The 21270-nt window shown below is 38.1% G+C and overlaps 1 long non-coding RNA gene across 3 annotated transcripts in view; it reads right to left on the bottom strand.

Moving 5' to 3' along the window:
* Positions 1-13172, bottom strand: part of LOC128575960 (uncharacterized) — a 47898-nt gene extending 34726 nt beyond the window's left edge. For 2 of the 3 annotated variants that reach the window (XR_008377206.1, XR_008377207.1), the window contains exons 1-2: positions 12902-13172; positions 7359-7424 (exon numbers count right to left, since the gene is read on the bottom strand). This is a non-coding gene — a long non-coding RNA (uncharacterized LOC128575960). The remainder of the gene's footprint in view (positions 1-7358; positions 7425-12901) is intronic. The other variant, XR_008377208.1, reaches the window with a different exon arrangement.
* Between the last annotated feature and the right edge of the window lie 8098 nt (positions 13173-21270).

The following is a 21270-nucleotide window of genomic DNA, read 5'->3' as shown; positions in this document are numbered from 1 at the left end:
GGCAGCCCCAGAGGAGCTACACAGGGTCACTACCTACAAAGATCCAGCAACAATAGAGTGATCCTGCTGGGGTCTAATCTTTGAGAGACACCTCCCCAACTCTGAGGATGGCCAGAGGCAATGGTGAAAAACAGTCATGAGGCAAAATCAACAGGAAAACTCTGGCAATATGAATAATCAGAGTAGATCAACTCCCCCAAGGATCAATGGGGCAGACACAGCACAAGATCCCATGCACAAACAAATAGCTGAGATGTCAGAAATCCATTTCAGAATCTGGATAGCAAATAAGATTGAATTAGAATTCCAAGCAGTAGCCCAAAAGATATCTCAAGAATTCAATGAATACAAAGACCAAATGACCAAAGATTTTGACACATTGAGACAAGAAGTTGCAGCACTCAAAGATTAGAAAAACACAGTAGAATCCCTCTGTGGGATTAGCAGAATGGAGCAAGCAGAAGAAAGGATTTCTGACATTGAAGACAAAGCTTTCAAACGCTCCCAAACTGTCAAAGAGGAAGAGAAATGGAGGGCAAAAACATATCACTCTCTCAGAGAGTTCTGGGATAATTTGAAGAAAACCAATATTCGTCTTATAGGGATCCCCAAAAGGGATGAAGTGGTTTCACAAGGCGCAGAGTCTCTTCTGCATGAGATTATGAAGGAGAACTTTGCAGACATGCCAAGAGATTCTGAAATTCAGATAGTGGACAGTTTCAGAACTCCAGCATGACTCAACCCAAATAAGACATCCCCCCGCAACACATCATAATCAATTTCACTAAAGGTAATAGGAAGGCGAAAATTCTGAAAGCAGCCAGACAAAAGAAAATCATCACCTACAAGGGCAAGAATATTAGAATAACTTCAGATCTCTCTGCTGAAACCTTTTAAGCTAGAAGATGATGGTCATCGACTTTTAATCTCCTAAAACAAAATAACTTACAACCCAGGATGCTGTACCCAGCTAAACTGAGTTTCATTTATGACAGAGAAATTAAATACTTTAATGACATTCGCATGTTGAAGAACTTTGCCATAACCAAACCAGCTCTCCAGGAAATTCTCAGCTATAAAGACCAGAGTAATCCTCCACCACAAAAGTAAACCCACCCAGAAAGTTTGGATCAAATTCCAACTTCCACGGTTGCAAAAGGTTTAAAAATGTCCACCGGACTCTTGAAAAGCTTATCAATATTCTCAATTAATGTGAATGGTTTAAATTGTCCTCTAAAGAGGCACAGGTTGGCTGACTGGATACAAAAACTCAAGCCAGATATCAGCTGCATACAAGAATCGCATCTTACATTAAAAGACAAATATATACTCAAGGTGAAGGGATGGTCATCTATACTCCAGGCAAATGGAAAGCAGAAAAAAGCAGGTATTGCCATCCTATTTGCAGACACAACAGGCTTTAAACCAACTGAAATAAGGAAGGATAAGGATGGACACTTCATATTTGTTAAAGGTAATACTCAATATGATGAGATTTCAATTATTAATATTTATGCACCCAACCAGAATGCACCTCAATTTATAAGAGAAATTCTAACAGACAAGAGCAACTTGATTTCCTCCAGTTCTATAGTAGTTGGAGATTTTAATACCCCTTTAGTAGTGCTGGATAGATCCTCCAAAAAGAAGCTAAGCAAAGAAATTTTGGATTTAAACTTAACCATTCAACATCTGGACTTAACAGACATCTACAGAACATTTCATCCCAACAAAACTGAATACACATTCTTCTCATCAACCCACGAAACATACTCCAAAATCAACCACATCCTAGGCCACAAATCTAACCTCAGCAAATTTAAAAAAATAGAAATTATTTCTTACATCTTCTCAGACCATCGTGGAATAAAAGTTGAACTCAATAATAACAGGAACCTGCATACCCATACAAAAACATGAAAGCTAAACAACCTTATGCTGAAGGATAGATGGGTTATAGACAAGATTAAGAAGGAAATCACCAAATTTTTGTTTTTTTTTTTTTTTAATTTTTTTATTAAATCATAACTGTATACAATGATATGATTATGGGGCATTATACACTCACTTCATAAACCATTTGACACATTTTTATCACAGTGGTTAACATAGCCTTTCCGGCGTTATCTCAGTTACTGTGCCAAAACATTTACATTCTACATTTACCAAGTTTCGCAAATACCCCTGTAATATGCACCACAGGTGTGATCCCACTGATTCCCCTCCCTCTACCCACCCACCCCCTTTTCCACTTCCCCCTATTGTTAAGTTGTAGCTGGGTTATAGCTTTCATGTGAGAGCCCCAAATTAGTTTCATAGTAGGGCTGTGTACATTGGGTATTTTTTCTTCCATTCTTGGGATACTTTACTAAGAAGAATATGTTCCAGCTCCATCCATGTAAACATGAAAGAGGTAAAGTCTCCATCTTTCTTTAAGGCTGCATAGTATTCCATGGTATACATATACCACAATTTATTAATCCATTCGTGGATCGATGGGCACTTGGGCTTTTTCCATGACTTAGCTATTATGAATTGGGCTGCAATAAACATTCTGGTACAAATATCTTTGTTATGTTGTGATTTTTGGTCTTCTGGGTATATGCCCAGCAGAGGAATTACAGGATTGAATGGCAGATCTATTTTTAGATCTCTGAGTGTTCTCCATATATCTTTCCAAAAGGAATGTATTAATTTGCATTCCCACCAGCAGTGCAAAAGTGTTCCCTTTTCTCCGCATCCACGCCAACATCTCTGGTCTTGAAAAATCACCAAATTTTTGAACAAAACAACAATCAAGACATGAATTACCAGAACCTCTGGGATACTGCAAAGGCAGTCCTAACAGGAAAATTTATAGCGCTGCAAGCCTTCCTCAAGACAAAGAAAAGAGAGGACGTTAATAACTTAATGGGACATCTCAAGCAACTGGAGAAGGAAGAACACTCCAACCCCAAACCTGCAGAAGAAAAGAAATAACCAAAATCAGAGCAGAATTAAATGAATTGAAAACAAAAGAATTATACAACAGATCATTAAATCCGAAAGTTGGTTTTTTGAAAAGGTCAATAAAATATATAAACCTTTGGCCAACCTAATCAGGGAAAAAGAGTACAATCTCTAATTTCATCAATCAGAAATGGTAATGATGAAATAACAACAGACCCTTCAGAAATTCAAAAAATCCTTAACAAATACTACAAGAAACTCTACTCTCACAAATATGAAAATCTGAAAGAAACTGACCAATACCTGGAAGTATGCCACCTACCAAGACTTAGCCAGAATGAAGTGGAAATGTTGAACAGGCCTATATCAACTTCTGAAATAGCATCAACTATACAAAATCTCCCTAAAAAGAAAAGCTCAGGACCAGATGGCTTTACGTCAGAATTCTACCAAACCTTTAAAGAAGAATTAGTACCTATATTACTAAACCTCTTCCAAAATATAGAAAAAGAAGGAATATTACCCAATACATTCTATGAAGCAAACATCACTTTGATCCCCAAACCAGGGAAAGGCCCAACAAGAAAAGAAAATTATAGACTAATATCACTACTGAATATTGATGCTAAAATACTCAGTAAATCCTAACAAACAGAATCCAACAACACATCAAAAAAATTATACACCACGACCAAGTGGGATTTATCTCAAGGCTGGTTCAATTTAAGTAAATCAATAAATGTAATTCAGCACATAAACAAACTAAAAAATAAGGACCATATGATTCTTTCAATTGATGCAGAAAAAGCTTTTGATAATATCCAGCATCTCTTCATGATCAGAACACTAGAAAATTGGTATAGAAGAGACATTTCTTAAACTTATAGAAGCCATCTAGAGCAAACACACAGCCAATATCGTATTGAATGGAGTTAAATTGAAATCATTTCCACTTACATCAGGAACCAGGCAAGGTAGCCCATTGTCTCCATTACTCTTAACATTGTAATGGAAGTTTTAGCCATTGCAATTAGGGAAGAAAAGGTGATTAAGGGTATCCACATAGGGTCAGAAGAGATCAAACTTTCACTCTTCACAGATGATATGATTGTATATCTGGAAAACACTAGGGATTCTACTACAAGACTTTTAGAAGTGATCAAGGAATACAGCAATGTCTCAGGCTACAAAATCAACACCCATAAATCTGTAGCCTTTATATATACCAACAATAACCAAGCCAAACAAACAGTCAAGGACTCTATTCCTTTCACAGTAGTGCCAAAGAAGATGAAATATTTGGGAGTATACCTAACAAAGGACGTGAAAGATCTCTACAAAGAGAACTATGAAACTTTAAGAAAAGAAATAGGGCGGCACCTGTGGCTCAAGGAGTAGGGCGCCAGTCCCATATGCTGGAGGTGGTGGGTTCAAACCCAGCCCCGGCCAAAAAATAAAAAAAAAACAAACAACAAAAAAAAAGAAATTAAAAAAAAAAAAGAAAAGAAATAGCTGAAGATGTTAACAAATGGAAAAATGTACCATGCTCATGGCTGGGAACAAACAACATTGTTAAAATGTCTACACTACCCAAAGCAATATATAATTTTAATGCAATTCCTATTAAAGCTCTATTGTCTTATTTTAAAGATCTTGAAAAAATACTTCATTTTATACAGAATCAGAAAAAACCTCAAATAGCCAAAACATTACCAGCAATAAAAACACAGCAGGAGGAATCATGCTACCAGACCCGAGACTGTACTATAAATCAATAATGATCAAAACAGCGTAGTATTGGCACAACAACAGAGAAGTAGATGTCTGGAACAGAATAGAGAACCAAGAGATGAATCCAGCTACTTACCATTATTTGATCTTTGATAAGCCAATTAAAAACATTCAGTGGGGGAAAGATTCCCTATTTAACAAATGGTGCTGGGTGAACTGGCTGGCAACCTGTAGAATATTAAAACTGGACCCACACCTTTCACCATTAACTAAGATAGACTCTCACTGGATAAAAAATTTAGACTTAAGACATGAAACTGTAAAAATACTTGAAGAAAGTGCAGGGAAAACTCTTGAGGGAATCAGCCTGGGTGAATATTTTATGAGGAGGATTCCCCAGGCAATTGAAGCAGTATCAAAAATACACTACTGGGACCTGATCAAACTAAAAAGCTTCTGCACAGCCAAGAACATAATAAGTAAAGCAAGCAGACAGCCCTCAGAATGGGAGAAAATATTTGCAGGTTATACCTCTGATAAAGGTCTAATAACCAGAATCCACAGAGAACTCAAACGTTAGCAAGAAAAGAACACGTGATCCCATCTCAGGGTGGGCATGGGACTTGAAGAGAAACTTCTCTAAAGAAGACAGATGCACAATCTACAAACACATGAAAAAAAGTTCATCATCCTTAATCATCAGACAAATGCAAATCAAAACTACTTTGAGATATCACCTAACCCCAGTAAGAGTAGCCCACATAACAAAATCCCAAAACCAGAGATGTTGGTGTGGATGCGGAGAAAAGCGCACACTTCTACACTGCTGGTGGGAATGCCCACTAATACGTTCCTTCTGGAAGGATGTTTGGAGAATACTTAGAGACCTAATAATAGACCTGCCATTCGATCCTATAATTCCTTTACTAGGTATATACTCAGAAGACCAAAAATCACAATATAACAAAGACATCTGTACCAGAATGTTTATTGCAGCCCAATTCATAATTGCTAAGTCAATGGAAGAAGCCCAAGTGCCCATTGACCCACGAATGGACCAGCAAATTGTGGTACATGTATACCATGGAATATTATGCAACCTTAAAGAAAGATGGAGGCTTTACCTCTTTCATGTTTACATGGATGGAGCTGGAACATATTCTTCTTAGCAAAGTATCTCAGGAATGGAAGAAAAAGTATCCAATGTACTCAGCCCTACTATGAAGCTAAATTATAGCTTTCACATGAAGGCTCTAACCCAACTATAGCACAAGACTATGAGGAAAGGGCCAAGGAAGGGGAATGGAGGGGGGAGGTCAGGGTGGAGGGAGGGTAATGGGTGGGACCACACCTACAGTGCATCTTAGAATGGGTACAGGCGAAACCTACCAAATGGAGAATACAAATATCTACATACAATCACTAAGAAAATGCCATGAAGGCTACGTTGAACAGGTTGATGAGAATATTTCAGATTGTATATGAAACCAGCACACTGTACCCCTTGATTGCACTAATGTACACAGCTATGATTTAACAATAAAAAAAAGTTAAAATTGTTCTTCTCAAATTCTGAACTGGAGAAGATTATGTCAAGTGAGATAAGCCAAGCACAGGAATATAAACCTTGCATGTTCTCATTATATGTGGGAGTAAATATTAAAAACAGTTAATCACATGGAGAGAAAAAAGAATGATTACCTGGGGCTGGGAAGGGTAGACCTAAGAAGTGGGGGTGCAAAGAGTAAATGGTTAGTGGGTGCAAGGATAGGTTTTTATAGTTAGAAAAAACAAACAATATTTGGTAGCAAACCAAAGTGGCTATAATCAGCAATAAGTTAAGGTATACTTCAAAATAAATAAGAGTGGCCTTAGTGTGTGTCACACTTTATGGGGGCAAGACATGATTGCAAGAGGGACTTTACCTAACAATTGCAATCAGTGTAACTGGCTTATTGTACCCTCAATGAATCCCCAACAATAAAAAAAAAAAAAAGAAAGTATTTGAAAAAAAAATAAAAATAAAAATAAAATAAATAAGAGTGGTATTGGATGTTATAACAGAAAAATGATAACTGCCTGAGCTAAGGCTTCCTCATTACCCTGACTGGATTAATTTACATTTCATGCCTGTTTTAAAATACCACATGCACCCTATCAATATATGCAACTATTGTGTATTCATAATAGTTTAAAAACAAATTAAAAGATACTAATCCTACACTGTAATAGCAACAGATTATGTTGTAGAAGTTCTTCTGGAAGAGTATGTCGTAGGGGCCAGCCCCCCGGGAATCCATGGGTATCCTGAAAACTCAGTGGAGATGAGCAAATGAAAGAAAAAAAGACACAAGAGCCAGAGTAAGATTTAAAAAGAGTGGGTCCAAGGCTACCAGTGAGAGATGGTGAAGGCCCTGTACTCTGGGTTAACTCAGTATTTATTACCGACATGATCATTAAATCAGCAAATAAATAATCACAGGCAAAGCAGAACACCTGCACTATGGGTTATTATTCTTTGTGGCATTTGCAATTTAAACTAAGCTTCTGTCTAACTATTATAACTTTACTGTTCCATTCTATACTTAACTATAAAGAAATAAGCTGCAGTTTAGAGAGCAAAGCTCTGGACTCAGCAGCAGGATGCAGAAGCCGTCAGCAAGTTTGCCCACACTCACCATTTCACAGGAGGCAGTTGCGTCTCTGGGTCCCTGTGAGGCAGATGGCTGACACCGCACCCAGACCTGGAGTGAGGGGAAAAGAAGTTGCTGCACTTATCTAGTCCCGGGTCATCTTCCCCCGGAGCCAGCTGCATGTACTGTTCCCAGGACATCTCTCAAGGGCCCGTTTGTCCGTAGAGACCTTTGTAGAGGCTCTCTGCGGGGGAAAGTTCAGGCCTCAGCAAGACATTCCTTGTCCCCTTTTCCCAAGGCCTGTGCTGCCGTTTTCAACAGACTTTTGGAGCTCCTGACACGCACTGTGGTCTCCCGCACACATAGTCTCTGAGACATCCACACCTTCCATTGGTCCTTTATCCCTTTCCTCACAATCTGCATTCCCAAATTCTTAAAATAGTTCATCAATTCCGATCTAAATAAATGCTCCAAGAGGATGGCTTCATCTGCCTCTACTCCTCAGCCTAGTTCTCCCACTTTTCCACCCATGGCATTTTTATCTTACTTGCTCTTATTCTAATCTCCGCTGTAGATGTGACACCTTGGAACTCGTGAGGGCTTGGGCCGTAATTGTTGCATCCATAATAATAGAATACTGCATGAGATTTAGTACGTTACTAATAAACATTCGTACATTGAACGTATAAATTACATAATCAAAACCCCTTTCAAAATTCCCCAGAATCCTGAACTTTCCTGTTTTGGAAGAAGCAGAAAAGTAGAATTAAGTGCTGTTGTGGTATAAAGATAACACAAAATGTTCATATATTTTAATCTCTTACCTCAAAATCTTCATACCTCAGAAGCAACTGAAATTAAATTCGAGGAATTTTCATCCCTAAAAGACCTTTTGTGGATACAGCGGACTAATCTGGGCTTTGAAAATGGAAGGGCTCCAGGTTCATTGAGCCTGGACTGATTTCCATAATGGGCACTCAAAGGACACATTGGGCTGGGCTTTGACAGGGCAGTTTCTGTTCTCATTTCTCCCAAGTAGGCGCACTGATATCTACTTTGTGTATTGCATTGCCATAACCAAACAATACAGATCGAGTGGGTTAAAGAGCAGAAATTTATTTTCTCACTTTTCTGGAGGCTGGAAGCCCAAAATCAAGGTCCTGGTAGGGGTGGTTTCTATCCAGGCCTTTCCCCTTGGCTTGCAGACAGATGCCTCCCGGCTCTGTCTTCTCCTGGCCCCTTTCTCTGGGCATGCACACATGTAGTTTTTGAGTGTCTCTTTCTCTTCCTACATGTTTACCAGTTCTATTAGATTAGGACCCAACTTGATGGCATCATTTCACCTTAATTGCCTCTTTAACGGTCCCATCCAAGCATAATCACATCGAGGGTGAAGGCTTCAACCCTGTGGTTGAATTTTGTGGACAGCACAATTCAGTCTATAACACTTCAGCACGTTACTATAAAAAGGAGATTATTTGTAGAATGTACACTTTGTGGCACTGAGTTGTCATTAAGTTACTACCATTACTGATGAAATCTAATGCTATACTATGTGCTAATCATTCACCAAAGGCAAAGTTATGTACTATGTATTTGCAAACTCCCGTAAAAGCAAAATCCACTTCAATGAGCACTTCAGCGATGAGGAAATAAATCAGGTTTTTTTTTGTTGTTGTTATATACATATACTTTTTTTTTTGGAAAAAGGAGAAATCTGTCAATAACTGTAAGGCTACATGAGAACACTAGAAAGCTATACTGTAACAATAATAATGGCAATTACTTAAATGGGCAGACTTTAAAGGAATAAATGATGGCCTGGGTCATCTGAGCTCACAGCTAATGACACCGACATTTTAACCTTGCCTTAGCTTGACGGATTATCAAGCATTCAAAAGAACCAGAGATTTAATTTTTACTGAGTATTTTTTTTCCCAGGAACCACGATGATTCCTAATCAACAATCATATTTTAATACTGTCTTCAGAGTGGTTTCCTTGTAAAACCTGAATAATTGTCTGCCATCTGTATCTTTTAACTTGCATAACAAACCTCAGCTAGTGAATTGAAAACTAAACGTGCTAATCTATTCACTGCATGTGAAATACAAGAGAATGTCAGAGACGTTGTCTATTTGTTTACAGAGGCTTTACTTATTTTCTTCCATTCTTTCTTAAAGCATTCCATCCCTCACTTTTCCCACTACCCACCAACATAGCAAGTGGCAGCCTAGGGCTCTAGCTGTTCCTATTTGTGGACCCTCTATTTCAAAGCTTGTTTTTTGATGTACAAGTGGAAGGAAAACGGAATCATTTGCCCCATCCTTTGCCCTGAATAAACGTGGGTGTTTTGCAGAGCTTTGCACCACTCTGGAAAAATTTCCTATGTCTATTTTTTTCTCCTCAAAAGAGGACTGTAATTATAAAAGCCAAAAAGCTAAGGCCAAGTATCCTAGCAGAGTAGTGAGCACTGAAAAATTACTTACCAATGAATATGGTTGCTTCTATTCAAAGCTATATTAGTTCTTTCTTATTATGAGTACTAAATTGGTATAGCATTACGACGAGAGCTGTGATTTTCTTGAAATTTGTTCATTTTTACCCTTTGAAAATGATAAAAACTCCTCCCTCTTTCCTAAACTGGAATATGCTTCCAGGGCATCTAGATATAAGTATCCCCAAAAAAAGCAGAAAGATAAAGCTGAGAGTGAACAGTGTTTATGGGTCTAAAAATGCTGTTGAGCTGTAAAGTACAAAGGCCAGCGACTGTGATCTACTTATAAAAGATCAAATGCAGGTTTCACTCAGAGGATTTAGGGCACAAAACTTATCAAAGAATAAACTAAATGGCAGGGCCAAACAGGGTGTTTGGAGGGGTGGACTGCTGACCAGAAACTCCCTTAGCTGAGTGTCATCTGCTGAATTCTGTCCACTAACCCGCCCCCCACCTCCCCAATAAAGCAATCCTTCCTCCATAGTGGTTCTATTCCATGTGCTTCAGTGTGTTCAAAGTCAAGGAGGTCAGGTTCAAATCCCAGCCATTTCCCTAACTCCCTAGATGCCTTGGGATGAGTTTCTCTCTCTCTCTCTCTCTCTCTCTCTCTCTCTCTTTCTCTCTTTTAGAGTTCAAGTTTTCTAGCTTGTCAAATAGTAATGACGTTAACTGTCTTATGTGATGGGAATTGGAGTGAATGCATCGCTACATGTAAAGTAATTACAACTTGATTGACACATACCAGGGACTCAATATGTGTCAATAAATACTTGCCTATCATCATGTGGAGAAAAACACAGAATTATCTTTTGAAGACCTGAGTAGGTTGGTTGACGTACAAGTAGAAGTAGATTTGGCCGCATCCTTTGCCCTGAAATAAATGTGGGTGTTTTGCAGAGCTTTGCACTGCTCTGGAAAAAGTTTCTATTTCTATTTTTTCCTCCTCAAAAGCTCTAAGCACCCTTGCTGCAGTGGATTCATTTCTTGCCTGCAGGAGTCAGTGCACATTCTATTTCCCATTGGGTGGACGAGTCCCAGGAGCACTTGTTTGCAGCTCTCCTGGATGGGTGGAACCAAACTAGAAGTCACGGGTCTCTAATAGGTAGCAAGGTAACTTCCATTAAGACAAACCTTCCTTACTTATGTCTGTCCATACAAATGTCACCAGCATCCATCCAAAAGCCCCATAAAAAAGTGAAGGAGCCGGGAAGGCTCTGTGTCCTGGGGAACATTCTCCAGGAATCCAGCTGTGCCTGACCTCTGTGCAGCTCTCCACAGATAACAGAAACCAGCATGCCACCTGCTGCCGTGGACCTTCTGTCTGAGATTACAAATTTGCTCCTTGTTTATCTGAGACCTTTACTGCACTCATTGTGATCATCACCTTTATCACCGGTAGCAGCTTCAAAACCACCAGCAGCATGAGCGCAGTGGGAAGTGTATCTCATGCATTGTGAAAAGAATGGTAGACTTTCTTCCTGCCTTCTTGGCGCATATAATTTAGGTGATAATAATACAAGGTAGTAAGACTGAAAATGTATGACTCCAGCCCAGACCAGCTCCTGATCTGTGCCTCCAATAAATACCTGCCTATTTAAACACTCTATAGCTGCCTAACAGGCAGTGAAGAATATAAAAGACAAAACTAAACTTCTGGCCCTTTTCATCCCTCATTCTTGTTGTCGTCTAGTTCCCCATGGTAAGCAGCATTCCTGTCCAGCTGAGTGCCCATGTCCAACTCAGCATTTTCTCCTGGTCAGACTCCTTGCTTCTGCCTTTTATTTATAGAATTCAATCATTATCTATTGAAAAAAAAATACTTTAAATTCTGCCCTGATTAAATAATTAAACATAATAAATTGCCCTTATATTTAAAAATCAAAATTCCTGGTCTTGAAATATAAGATCTCATGTCCTGGCTCTTCTTACCATCTTATATCTATATTTTAGGGGGCTTTTATTATCCAAAAAATGTATATCCAGGCTTCTGTGATCTGAGAGAGCAACTAAAATAAACCGGAAGGTTAAGGAAATAAAAGTCATCTATGGGCTGAGGGTTCCAGGCTGGGGTGGAAAGGCAATATTGTAAATTCCTATTGCAACAAGTAAAGCCATACCCTTGCTAATTGCCACACCCTTGCTAACTCTAATTTACAGCCCAGACTCCTACAACTCTGACTGAACAGTGGGGGGTGGAGGGGGGCTGGGGTGGGGGGTGGGTTTTGGGGAACCTCAGTTCTCCAAACCCAGTTGACCTGGTTGTTACTCAGCTGAGCTAGAAGTTCAACTGAGGCACATAGGCAACCCAAACCAAAAGTGAGTGAAAACTGAAAATAAAACTGGAGGGGCCCAGGCAGTGAGGGTCGAGAGCAAAAGTCACCCATGCACATTCGTGGTGACAAAAAGAGATTTAGGAAGAACAAAGAGAAAGTTTAGAGCACTTCTGCAGAGTTGGAAGTGAGTCCCTCTCTGGAAGGAGAGGAGGTGGGAGAGAGAAGGAGGTGCAAAGGCCTGCAGGGCTGCTAAATGCTACACTTGAAATTGGCTGCAAGTCTTTCTCTTTTTATTTTTTTCATTAAATCACGATCATGTATAGCTCATGTATACATTAATGCAATTATGGGTAATTGGCCTCTCTGCGCCTCCAGGCAGTATTGCCCTTTTTATTGGTCATTGGTTACCCGAGTGACTTCATGTCCATGTTCTATGGACTCCAGACTTCCTCCTGCGCAAGCCAGGTTTTTCTCCCCTCCACCTCCCACAGCCGCCTTCCTTAGAGTCCTTTCTCAGACAGTGGACAGCCCTTACAAACGTTCTTTCCTTGTAAGCAACTGTAACCCTCAAGACAGTTTCTGTCAGCTTATAGAGACTGCACACAAATTGTCTGTGTGTCCTGCAATTCACCTTTTGACCAAATTTCCTTTATTTTAATGCTAAAACCTTACCCCAAACTGAATATGAGAAACATTATATAAGTTTACCCACTGAACGTGCACATGAAGCCCTAATAAATATGTACAGCTTTTCATCCAAACTCTTTCCTATGTATGACTCTTTTGTGTAATTAAGATCCTGTGAAGCATAAAACTCACCCTTTCCCTCTTCCAAGAGAAAGAGAACCTGAGGTCCTCTTCAGAGATTATCTCTTCCCACTTTGCAAACTGATATCGCTAACCGAGCTCCCTTTCGACTATTTTACCATCTCCATGGTCTTTTGGATGACGCTTTCTTTTTGTTTCTCAATTATATAAAGTCCGTTCTTACATCCGAGACTTTGTGCGTGCTACTCCCTTTGCTCTATTCCCTAATCATCCTGTGAGGCACTTTCTCTTTCTGCACTTGTGAACTCAGATATTACCTGAACAGAAGACTTTCCCCCGACCCCTACTTTCTATCTAAAGCTGCCGCTTTCCACTATCAACATCAAAGAAACCATACTCTGTAAAATCATTCAAGGAGGTTTCTTATGAGCCAATGAGGAACATGACCAGGAGCCACACCCCAAAAGCCTTGAACAAGTGGACTTGTGGGAGTGGGGTGACACAGTCTGGTTCTATACATTTTATGGACTCAGGAATTACACGTGGGGACATAAATCATATTAGTTTGGCCATAAAAAGGTGGGACATCTGGAGGGCGAGGGTAATAAGTGATAATAAGTGGTTTTAAAGACTCTTTACACTTACAGGTAATCAGGAGAGTAAAGGTTCTTCAGGTTGACAATTGGCTGAAAGAGTTAGGCTTTGTCTAAAACACTAGCACGCAGTGAAAAAGAAAGCTTAAGATGAAAGGTTTGTTAACTGGAGACAAAGTACTGGGAACACTCATGTGGTTTGTTATGTATATTGAGGACCTGCAAATAAATAGGCCTTGTCTAGCCACAGCCCTGTTAATGAGCCACAAAAGCATCTCTAAGAAGGGGAGGGGCATGATGAGCCTGTCTGATCTCCTGTCTCTTGGTTAGCAATTCTGTTTTAGGAATCCCTTTGCCAAAGAGGAGGCCCAGTCCAGTCAGTCCCCGAAGGAGGAGCCTTAAGATTTTATTTTAGTTCCCACTGCCACACCGTTCATCACATTTCTTTACACGGAAGTTTACTCTTTATTGTGTATCTGTCTTCTCACTAGATTATAGGTTCCATGGAAACAAAGACCTTGTCTCTCTTAATCATTGCTGTCTCTCCACACTCACTACAGACCCAGTGCTCGGGAGGCAGGAATGAAAAACAGAAGCCACGTCATGTTAACATAAGAGGTTGCCCTCCCAGTGATCACTTGCTCAGGATTGACATAGAGACGTTTTTCACATTAGACAAAATTTGATTCTTTATATAAACATGCTAAATTATCTTAATACCCTTGGGTCACATTATAGCATATTCCCTTTAACGACATCTGCATTTGTTTTACATATCATCAGTATATTGTCCGTCTGAAATTTCAATCAAAAATGTTTGAAGCAGTAGAACTTGCCGTAGTGGAAATTCTGTAACAGTAATAAGATTGGGACTCTAATCCTGATTTTATCCCAACCTTTAAACCATGGATAAAATTGTTAACATTTAAAAAAAAATGTTTCGCTTCATCGCCCCTTTGTAAAGTGGGCTTGATCTCTCTGGGGGAGCCTGGAGGAACTTACTAGGCTGGCTGGGTGAAAGAGGTACTAACAGCTTATTTCTATGTTAAAAGAGTCCCTTAAGGGCAAGCCTACTGTTTGATGCTTTGAAAAGAAAAGGAGAATGGTTCTAAGCCAAAGGCAGGAAAAGAACTTTCTCAAGCCAATCTAGGTTATTGTACTAAGTGCTGTTTTTCACAACATAAAGAATTGCTTCTCACTTTTGTGTAACACCCTGGGAAGGGAAAGGCAGCTGTTCCATGGGAGCTTCAGGCTTTGCAAACAGATCAATGACCCATGTAAGGGAGGCTGCAGTCAGAAAAGAAGATTCCTAGAGAGGCAACAGTTTCCTGTCCTGAGAAATGTCGCCTCACAGAGGATGAAGAGCCAGGGCTCAGAAGCAGGGTTTTATAACTGGAGGCATCACAGTGATTGTGGTGACCACCACAGGCCAAGAGCTAGCCCCACTTCACAGTCTCCTGAGATAATTTATATATAATCTCATGCAGGTGGAAAACAAGCTTCTTGTAGTCTGCTACTGAGCTTTTCATAAAACCTGGGGAATGGAAACTAAGGCTTATGTGTTAAAAAAAATATAAAATAAAATAGTCAAGTTAAGCCACTTAAAACATAAAGAAGTTAGTGCTTTATTTGTTCCAGGCGCCCTGCTAACCACAGGGGTTTCAGTGGGATATAATATTAAAGAAAATATGCAATACACCCTATCCTCATGGAGTTTATTTTTATCTATTGGTCCTCATCTCTCAAATTCCACATTGATTATTCTGTGTTTTTTAAACTAACAATCGCTTTTTTAAATCTAATATTTTCAGGACTGACTTTGGTAACTTTTCACCTTTCACTTCGATTTCTGGATTCTCCATTAACTAAGAAATGGCATTAGAAAGGGGTTTCAAGGAGGGTAGGTGGAAAACTGGGTAGGCTGAACCAAGAGATCTGGAGGGTCCATGAAAATGTGGGTATGAGGTAACCTAGGTAACCAATGACCAATAGAAAGAGGCAATAATCAATGACCAGTTGAAAACTGCAATACTGCCTGGGGCCACAGAGAAGCCATTCAAAGACCAGCAACCAATTTCAAATGGAGAGATTATTTACTCCCCTTCAGCCCTTGGGGTCTCCAGTCTCTGACCTTCTCTCCATCATGAGAAGGACTCACTTCCAAGTCTCTTTCAAAGTGCTCAAAACTTTCTTTTTTCTTTCTTCTTCCTACATAGAATTTCTCTTTGTTACCCTTAAACTTGTTTAAGTTACTTTGCTCTCTATTCATGCTTCCTGTGCCATTCGCTCCAGTTTTATTTTCCTTTCCATTCATTTTTACTTTCAATTACCACAGTGGATCAGTTGAACTTTCTAGCTCGGTCAAGTAATACAACCAATCAACTGGATTTGGGGAACCCCTGACCTCCTACCCATTATACTCTTTTCTATAAATCTTAATCACCACTTTAATAAAATTGCCTTCCATGCATGGCGTTGCCATCCTGTCTATCCTTTCCAGCAGTTTTATGATGCGTTTGGTTAAGTTATTGTCTTTCGTAAATACTGTACTTACTGTGATCAGCCAGCAGTTCTCAATCATCTACTAAGAACAATCACTGATGCAAGATTCTCTGTGGGACCCACTCTCAATTTTGTAAATGTTTTGTTTGTTGATTGGTTAGTATTTAGAATAAAATAAAATGATCAGATTTCTATGGTAGATTGTTGCAATAATTATGTCCATTATATTCGCACTACCATCTAACAATCTCTTTAGGGAAAACCTTCCCACAATGACACTGGGCTTGACAAGTGACTTTTTTTAGCCGATAGGACAGTAGCAAAAGTGATATAAGCAAGCACATGAAAAGGGAATTCTCATTTGGGTTTCCTATAACTGGCAAGGAAGGTCTAGCTACACTGCTGGAAGATAAGAGAACAGAAGGAATAAAAATGGAGCTCCCCCCTTTTTATGGAGCTCCCTGACTCTCAGGTATCCTTATTTTACCTGGCAACTACTTGCCTATCCCAGACTGAGAGCCAGGCAAAATCAGCTGAGCTTGTCCCAAATCAGCAGCACTCCCTGCTGAGTCCAGCCCAATTTACTCACTCTCAGAATTGTGAGCTAAATAATAAGTGGTTGCTTTCATAAACCACTAAATTTTGAAGTGATTTATTCTGCAACAAAAGCTACCTAATAAAGTGTCTAAGAATTTTAAGTGTGCAGATAACAGTCCATGGTGCTGGTGATTCTAAATATGCTTGTGGAAATACAATTGCTGTCAGGTGTATGTAATACCTCCAAAAACTTGAAGCTTCAAGTATAATCTGATACAGTTCAGATTATGATAGAATTGGAATATTTTATTGTACATATTATGTTTAATAAAACAAATCTGAATGAAAGCTTTGTAATTTTAATCTTTTATTTCTTTGACAAGTTGTATAGGCAGATAAAACTGGATTTTTTAAAAAAAGAGTTCATCTTCTTTAAAAAAATTTTTTAAATAATTTGTAGTCATTACAAATAATGTTTATCTTGCAGTTTTATTTTTACGTGTATTTCATGTAGGTCTTTCCTATGACTCTGTATTAGAAGTTTTACCTTTTTAATATAAATCTAAGGTGTTTTAAAAACCATTGAATTAAATCTTAGGACACTTTTAGCCCTTATATCTTCCAAATACATCCCAAAGGCCACTAATATTGTAGGAGCTTTGTTTTACCTTTCTATTTTTGGTACTCAGCAAATGATAATTTTTTTAACAACTTTTGAAGTCGCCATAAAATATCTTCAAATATATATAACACTAAAAATATCTCTAGCCAATAAATGGAGGTGTGATATGGACTTTTTATAATGGGCTTTCCTGTTTCAAGTATGTACAAGGCATATAAAAATACAGATACACAATAAACATCTAGTTATTGAGAAAAAAATACTATACTTTAGAATATATTTAATGTGAACTATGTGTGGTTGTATCCAAATGAATTTTACTAAAATGTTTCAGCATTGATTTTCAATTATATATAATATCTTTTATGCAGTTTGTTTTTAAGAACTATATGTTTTAAACAATATAAAGCAATATATTTCACTTAAAGGAAAAATGTAATTTAAAACACTGCCAACTGAAAGTTTTAATCTGCTAGCCCTAGTCATTATTGTAAACTCTCTGGCTGGCAGATTTTTTTTTAAAATTCCACATGGGTTTTCTTGACATTCTATTATAAAAATATTCTTTGTTTTCAAGCAATTGATTTTTTTCGATCCTGCTTATAACTTTTCTTAGAACTTATGCTCAATCAACAAATACTTTTAAACAATTTTTTATAAAAATAGTTTGATTCCATAACATTGAATACAAGGAGGGCTATCACCGCAGTACTAGGTAATGATAAATACTGAAATGAGCCCCGTAGTATTTTTAGATGGGATATCTTCCTTTGGAAAAGTACTGTAAGGATTTTATTTCAGAGAAGGTCACATAGGCTTAGTTCTCGTGGAATATACTTATAATTTCATGGAGAAAATTAACAGGGCTTGTGTATATATAAATAAATATATATATTTGCATACATTATATATTTATTTTATTTTTATTTTTTTGCAGTTTTTGGCCAGGGCAGGGTTTGAACCTGCCACCTCACCTCCGGCATATGGGGGCTGGTGCCCTACGCCTTGAGCCACAGGCGCCACCCAGATTTTGCATATTTGTTTACATCATAATGTATAAAAGCTACTGTTAAAAAATCAAGCATAGAGAATGTATATCAGTTTGTAGGTAGAAGGTAAGATGTATTTCTGCCTTGTGGGAGTTCTGAGTTAAAAGCGTACTGACTTTAACTGGAAATCAAGGGAGTAAAATTATGTATGTTAAGTAAGTGGACAAAATGGCAAAATTAACATGCATAGGTAAGGCATGTCACATGTTGATGACTCTTATATTTGGCCATAAAAGTAACAGCTAACATTCAAATGTTTATTCTGTGCCAGGTCCCATGCTAAGTACTTCACCTCATTTATTTATCCAATGAAATTAATTAACATGGTTCTGTTATTCTCATTTTATAGTTTGGTGCTCAAGGTAATAAAGGTGCTGGTGTTTAGATTAAGATTCCGATATCGAATGGCTGAGAAAAGAGTCGAATTTGTCATTCAAGTGGACTTTGTACCGAGCCAATAAAATATTCAATCAAAATTTTTCCAAAATGCTAGGTTACAGGCAGTGGATTTATATGACAACAGATATGAAGCTGCGTTTGATTTGAGATAATGAAAAGACCAGCAAAAAAACAAAAGAAGATAATAAGCAGATAAAGGGGCATGATTTTATGATTTTGAATGCTAATATATTTTTGTTGCCTAAACAGACATCTCTTTGATCTGCATATAAATAATAAAAAGATAAATTAAGGTTTGAATAATCTCTCTAAATTGTTCGTCAAATTGAATTTGATTTGTCCTTAATCCAAAAAGATTACACCTACAAATAAAACAGTTGCCAGGTATTGTGATACAGATAATAAAATAATCATGGGTGTCAACAGGAAGATAATATACAATTTTACTTTCATTTCCAAGAGAATGGAAAGAATAATTCATAGATATTTCAGAATTCATTGTTTACTAGTAAGAATTTTTAAGAAGAAACAGAAATTTAGCAACTATTAGTAATGATGATTGTAAAGATAAAAGTTCTGAAAGAGAGGGATGTAATTAACAGATGGGAAAAAAATATTGAGATTTTTAATAGTAGAGAATTAATCCTTTTGATGCTTTGAAATTCAGCCTGTTTGGGGTGAAGTATGCAGAAAGTCATTGTCGAGGTTTTATTAAAAGTATGGCTCAGACAAATTAACACTGCTGGCACTCCAAAATTATATCAACTACAATAATTAATATGGAGAAAATTCCTGAAAGACACTGAAATACAAAGAAAAACAGTTTTTAGCTGTTTTGATCCTAACAAATTCTCTTTGTACTTTAAGTAGAAGTAAAAGCTTTAAAACCCTTTGAGGATGTTTCAGTGGAATCCTCCAAAGTCTTCCCAAATCCATTCTTTATAGCCAGTTACAGTACAGAAAAAAAAAATCAGTTTTCTAGCTGAAATACCTATGGTAATACTGTGGATTATTTTTAGGCATTCGAATTTATGTTATTTTTGAGAACATAAAGGAAGTTTATTGTGTGATAAAATTGAAAATCACAAGATGTGTATTATGTGGGAAAGTGATGGCAGATAAATGTCTGATAAGAATATCTATTATAAAGAGAGATGGAACTGAAATAGAATAGACAAGACCATTTTAAGAAAATAAATTACATCTTATTCCACATTCTTGGGTGCTACCTCTTTGCTTCAGATATTATATGGTCTATTTCTGTTCATAAAATGTTATTTCGTGCGGCATAAAGATTCAGATTTATCATTCTCTCTTCTTTTGCATCATAGAACAATATTAAATGAAGACCACTTATCGATAGGAGAGCATGTTCACTGAAATTTTTCAAGCAATTTTATTTTATCTCAGACACATGCAAAAAAGGAGGGAAAGATTTATGTAGAGTGTTGTGTTTGTCACCAGTGCACTTATCGCTGGTAAAGATGACTCTGCTAGTAATTACTGCAGATCATAGGTCATGACCTTCATTGTGACTTTGATTTAACCAGCATACACTGAAGTGGTCAGCTCTTGCCAGTTAGAACTGAAAAGTGACCTTTGTCAGGGCTTGATACCCCAAAGTATGATGCGTTGGCATGCTGAAATACTTTGAACTCGAGGAAACAGAAAGGGCATCAGAAGAGAGATCTTTCTGAGCTCTCCTCCTTGATACCCTAAAGACCTCAGAAGCAGCCTCAGGAGTCTCACAGTTTCTCTGGCCCTTCTGTCCCACAGCTACATTCTCCCCCAAGTGAAGCTGCAGAAAGTAGACTCTCTTTTCCAGGGCACGTCAAAGAAATCAAAACTTCTTTTTGATTTCTTCCCCAAAGCGAGCCATAACAACCTAAAAGTATTACTCTAACTTTCCCCCACCTCTCTGTGCAAAAACTGACCACAAATAAATACTCTGACGTCCCTTATTTGATATTAGATCATAACACACTCAATCCAGAGAGAAGCCTGCCCCATTCCTGGGAGGAAGGACTTCTATCCTGAGACCTCAAGAAAAGTCTGAACAGACAGGCCTGGCTCAGATTCCTTTAGTCTATTTCCACTAGGTCACACTCCTTCTATCCAATCACAGTTCTAAGCGGCCGTCAACTCCTCATCCCATTTAAGCATAAAGTCAGTCTTCATTCTAAAGGTTCTCATGTAAGTAAAACTACGGCTAAGTGAATTTGTTAGGCTTTTCTCTTGTTAATCCATCTCGTCAGTTTTGTTTCAGCCTAACCAGACATCCTGGGAGCGGTGAGGAAATTTTTCCTCCCTTTTATTTTCAATCCAGTGAGACCATGTAGCTGTAATAATTCTAGAAATACATAGTGGAAACATTCTGGAAAGTTGTTGCAACTTCATTTTGGTAGTGTTAGGTAAGCTTTCCAAATTCAGCTTAAAAATCATACTTTTTTCTAGGTGTTATGTCCTCGCCCCGCACAGCTGAGACACAGATTCCCTTTATATGTTCTCCTGGTACCTTGTCCTTGCTCCCAATTTAGCGCTTGTCAAGTTGTGTTGTTTACTTGTCTGTCTCCCCTTCTAGATGGCATCTTTTGAAGGGACTTTGCCAGCAAGGATTGTTGTAAAATGAAAAAAAGAGTGAAATTCAGGGAAATGTATAGGGTAAGAAGACAAGGCAATGAACTAGTGTGGCCCGTGGAGAAGGGGAAAAAATCAAAG

Source organism: Nycticebus coucang, chromosome 23 (assembly GCF_027406575.1).
Source record: "Nycticebus coucang isolate mNycCou1 chromosome 23, mNycCou1.pri, whole genome shotgun sequence".
NCBI lineage: Eukaryota > Metazoa > Chordata > Mammalia > Primates > Lorisidae > Nycticebus > Nycticebus coucang.
Note: the sequence above shows the minus strand (reverse complement) of the source record. Positions and strands in the feature narration are given on the sequence as shown.